Source organism: Miscanthus floridulus, chromosome 13 (genome assembly GCF_019320115.1).
Source record: "Miscanthus floridulus cultivar M001 chromosome 13, ASM1932011v1, whole genome shotgun sequence".
Taxonomy (NCBI): domain Eukaryota; kingdom Viridiplantae; phylum Streptophyta; class Magnoliopsida; order Poales; family Poaceae; genus Miscanthus; species Miscanthus floridulus.
In genome coordinates, this window is record NC_089592.1 from 75923504 (window position 1) to 75928945 (window position 5442).

A 5442-nucleotide genomic window follows, 5' to 3' on the forward strand; every position below is an offset into this window, starting at 1 on the left:
ATTGCAAGAAAAATGGAGTCCCCAGAGTTAAGCATCATACTTCAAATATCCACCATCGATTGCAAGTGGTAGAAATCAAATTGGTTTCCACATATGGTATTTCTAAATCGATATCATCATGTTGATTTCATTTTGATATTTATATGCTTTCCCCATGTATTATATAGATTAAATTCCCTTGTGCAATAATTTACCAATTATGCATATGCTTTGCCTTCCATCATATGTATGCATATTTTTAGGGGGAGCTTAGTCTATATAATGTGAGAGTCAAATTTTGTGATCTATTTCACTCTACACACAAAGGATCACAAAGTTTGACCCTCCCTTGTGCTACTAATGTCTTCTTTTTTATGTTTGATTTCAAAGAGGGAGAATTTAGAGGACCAAAAGCCAGCATTAATTTGTAGTAATGGACCAAGAAAGGGAGGATAGTGGATTATGGATTAGCCTATGTAATGGGGAGAATTTGTAGAAAGCAAGGCTTAAATCCATAATACCACATGGGGACGTTTGCAAGGGCAAGATGAGTTTTTATGTATTCTTACAAGTAGTATCTTTTAGCATCATATAATCTTGCCCCTTGCATTGCATCCAAGCAAGTAGATAGGTTTTTAATTCAAAATTTTTATTATTTGCTTGCTTTGGTCGTGTTGTCATCAATCACCAAAAAGGAGGAGATTGTAAGAAAAATGGGCCCTAGGTCCATTTACTTTGGATTTTGGTGTGTGATGACCAACACAATCAAATTGGACTAATGAATTTGCAAGTGATTGTTTTGTAGTTCAATAGGATGCAAGACGTGACTTGGACAAAGGCGACGTGATGCGATGATCAACACCTCAAGCAAGACCTTAGGAGCATAAGAGAATACCCAAGATATCAAGCAAAGTCCAAGTATGAAGATAGGAACCAAGCCGCATGCAAGATCGCGAAGAAATGAGCTCATAGAAGCGATCGGACGCTGGAAGAAAATGACCAGACGCTCCAATCAGTGGCTCGACAACAGCAACAGCGACTGGACGCTGAACAAGTGAATCGACCGGATGCACCGATGGCACTGTTCATCAGTCCAATAACACACTCAGCAAGTGACCGGACGCTGGCGGCAAACCGACCAGACGCAGGACAGCAGCGTCCGATCGAGTACAGAGAGGTTCCAGAGCGGCGAACTTGCAACCGGATGTGTCCGGTGGCATATGACCAGACGCTAGCAGCGTCCGATCAGTTGTTCGTGGCTCCAACGGTCGGAATGACTGGACGCGTCCGATCAGGACGACTCCAGCGTCCGGTCAGTAGCAGAAAAGCAGGATTTTATTCCCAATGGCTACTTTCTCAGTGGGGTTTATAAATACAACCCCCAACAAGCCAAATGAAGGAGTGGAGCTAAGGAAACATACCAAGGGTGTTGATATACTATTTTATTGATCTCCACTTGCATAGTGCTTAGTATTTTGTTAGGTGATTAGTGTAGGTGCTTTGCGAAGTGCTTAGGTTGATTAGACCACCGCTTATGCGCTTGCTCTAGGTTTAGGCCTAGTGATTAGTGAAGTTTGCATACCTCTTACCACTCGGTGCTTGCGCACACCATTGTTGTACATCAGATGGGCTTGTAGTTTTGCGAGATCACACCAACCGCGTTTGTGGTGTGGCCGCCACCATGTACCGGAGAGAACAAGGCCCGCGATGTTTCGGTGGAAAGCTTGATAGTGAAGATGACGTAAAATATCTGGGAGAGACACGCTAGGATCCCCAGCTCGGTGCGAGGGCACCGGTGGTCGGGCAGCAGAGGAGGCCAGCGCAGCCGTGAGCCCTCCACCCCTCCTCTCAAGGTCGGCAGCAGATTCCCCATTCACGAGGCTGACAGTGGATTCTCCATCTTCCTCCTTGTCTCTTCCTCCTCCTCACTCTTCCTCTTCGCAGGCTAGATCTGGCTGGCAAGCCCATGTGCAGGGGCTTCTGCTCGTGGCAGATCGACGCCGACGCCAACTTTGGTGCGGTTCCTGTTTGTTCCAGTGCTTGCTGGTCTACTTCTCGGCGGGGGCTGCTGCAGGTTGACGTTGTTATTCTCAATTCTGAGCGTAGACTCGTACTAATTAATTTAAAGCTAAATCTAATATGAAGCTGATTTTTTGCCTGTTAAGTTGTGCAAATCTTGGCTCCGAATGAATGTCTACTTAGGATTGACTAATGATTAACTAGTTTGCTGTTTTTAAGAGGCATATGTGCATCTGATAGCCGTGTATCATTTTACTAACTGGTAGCCGTGTATCATGCACATGCAGAAAGCAAAGAACCACTAATATATTTTTTCGTTGGTGTGCAGGGTGAAGATATTGTAACATTATTGCTTAAGAAGTGCAGCGGTGTGGAACTTGATGGTAAGCCCATCAACAAAGAGCTAGTTGGGCCAATACTCCTACATCATTGTGACTTGATGGTAACCACTTTCTGCAGATGATGTTTTAACTTCTCTGCTGCTTGGAATACTATTACTGTTAGTCTGACATGTAATCCTGTATGTGATGACTCAAAATTAATCTATAGCTGCATGTGTTTGCTCAATTACAAATGACAGCTGCGGGCTCACCCGTGCCTTGGTGATGTCCATTTTGATCTTCTGATGACCTGTGCAGTGCTATTATTGCTTAAAATAAAATGTAATTTAGCAAAATCATATTCTTTTTCTCAATAAAGCACTATTGAGGACTAGGTTGATACAGATTTTAGTAATGTTAGTTATCATCTCGGGTGTATATATATATATATATATATATATATATATATATATATATATATATATATATATATATATATATATATATATAGAAAGAGAGAGAGAGAGAGAGTATATTCAGTAGCCAGCTATAAAATAAGTTATTCTGTAGCCACCTCCATTTACGATAATTTCATATACTAATTTACGATAATATCAATACATATTTACGATAGTTGGGTTACTATAACACATGGGGATATTTACCATAACGTTATAGTAAACTATTTAGTAAGGAGTTACTATAATCTCGTAAATTAACATAGTAATTATCGTAACTCAAAGTGACTACAGAATAAATTATTTTATAGCCAGCTACAGGGTAGTAGTTATATATTTATAGCCAGCTACCAGGGTAGTAGTTATGTATATATGTATGTATCAGTAGGATAACATGAATTAAGCCATTTAATCACATTGTGTTATTTGTTTTGCTGGTGTTTCTGAAGTGTACTCGTCTTAGCAATTTCCACGCGCGTTGCATTGTATTTAGTTTCTGTGAACTGTAGGCTTTCTAAATACGTGTTCTGCAAAGATCAAAGATTTTGATATTTGAAATAAGTGACATTATACGCTCAACTATATACATGTACAAGCTTCATCCAAATTACTGATCTATTTTCTTTGTGCATTGCTGGCAGTAGCAGACATGGGCAGGTTCCCTAGACCTGTACCTCCTCCATGCTCTATTTCTTTTCAATTTCTACATGCTCTACATGTTGTGCACCTATCAATTTCTCTGTCCGTGCTCTTTTCTTTTCAGTTCACTAGACCTGTAGCTCCTCCATGAATTACTTAGTCCTATTAGATTTGTAGTCTCAATATTTTCTTTCACAATTCATGGACAGGTTCCAAGCCTAACTACCTTGGTGATGACATGGATGGAGAGGACAAGATGTGGGTGCTTCCTAATTTAGGAGAATTAAAATTTATGCATCTGTGTTATTATTATTATTATAGTTGATGTACTTCTCATCAGATGGAATGCACATATGAATATGGATTTTTTTATGTTTGCAAATTGATATCGGTTGGAATGCATATAAGAATATGTGTTAGTTTGCAAATTGTGTTGTCTGGTTGGCATAATAAAAAGCTACGTGGGTTGTGGCCCATATAAGTTTTGGGTCAGCCCTAGACAGCATTGAAAATTGTGGACCGGTCTAAATAATTTTTTTGTGGGCTCAAAATAGCATAAAAAGATCTGCACTGTCACAAAAAAAAACCTTGTGTGGGCTCAGCCTAAACTTGGTTGGACTAGAATCAATACAAATCAGTCATGGGCCAAAAGAAGCTTCAAAACAAGAAATGAGCTAGGCCAAAATTCAGCCTCAATAATGGGCTTAGCCCACTATAAGGCTGCTGGTTGCATGGGCTTGGTGTAAGGAATTGTGACTTAAAACCAAATGTCATAAAATTTTGTGACTTCAAAACCAACGTCATACATTTGTGTCACCAACATCTAAATGACATAAAACATGGTTTAAGGCGCATGGTTATAAAACATGGTTTAAGGCGCATGGTTGTTGACGTAAGCATTTTCATCAATTGGGTGTCATAAATGCTAACCTATGATATAAATTGCAGATATTATGACAACAAAATAACATAAACCAAGACATCTCTTGTAGTGAATTAAAATTTTAAGCACACAAGTAGGGGAGCAAGCTCATAAACTTGATTGGCGCATTTGAATGTACATTTCATATGTTTGCTTACATAGCATAAGTTTTTAAATTAATATTCCATGCTTGTGTGGTGGATGCTAGTTGTAGGTTTGATTGATGAAATGAAAAATTAGCATGCATAGGTTAGACTTGAGTTTATTTTAACTAGACCATTGCTTCTAATGTTGATCTCACGGGGTATTCTAGTTTTTATGGATGTCTAGTTACCAATGGTGCTAAGGATGGTATATTTGGTGCACTCTGATTGGTATCACGCTTCAAAGGTTCATCTCTTATACCTTAGCATCATTTAGTAGACATTACTCTTCCACAACACAAATCCATGCATATGTGCAAGCTTCAATCCAAACTCTTAGCACATATGTAGGGGGAGCTCATGCTATCAATTGGGATTCATGAAACTTGTCCATATCCTTTTACACATGATAAATATGCTTGGGTAAGCAACATGTATTCAATTAAATTTCAATTCATATCTTTGTGAAAGGGTTATCATCAATTACCAAAAATGGGGAGATTGAAAGCTCTAGTTTGGTTTTGGTGAATTGATGAAACCCTAAGTGCTAACCTAGTTTATCAAAGTGATCATGAGATAGGTAGCACATTCCAAGTGGTGAAGCAAATGGTGAAGATCGTTATGATGGTGTGGACATGATGATCAAGTGCTTAGACTTGAAAAAGAAGAAAGAGAAAACAAAAAGCTCAAGGCAAAGGTGAAACTTAATAGGAGCTTTTTGGTTTGGTGATCGAGACACTTAGCGAGTGTGATCACATTTAGGATAGATGGTCGTACTATTAAGAGGGGACCTCTTATCGAACAACTCGATCATCTAGTACCACTAGGTGTTGAAATACTTGCTTTGCATTTTAAGCCTAGTGCACATTCGGTGAGAAGTGATTAACCTTTGAAAAAATATTTATGAAAATGCTAACACACTTGCACGTGATGGTGAAGCACTTGGAGTGTTAGCACATTTG

The 5442-nt window shown here is 39.3% G+C and overlaps 1 long non-coding RNA gene across 1 annotated transcript; it reads left to right on the top strand.

Annotated features, from left to right (window-relative positions):
• Positions 1 to 1741: 1741 nt before the first annotated feature.
• On the top strand, positions 1742 to 3825 carry LOC136499220 (uncharacterized). The gene is made up of 3 exons (XR_010769942.1): positions 1742 to 1832; positions 1924 to 2440; positions 3625 to 3825. It is a non-coding gene; the product is annotated as an uncharacterized lncRNA (long non-coding RNA).
• Positions 3826 to 5442: the final 1617 nt, after the last annotated feature.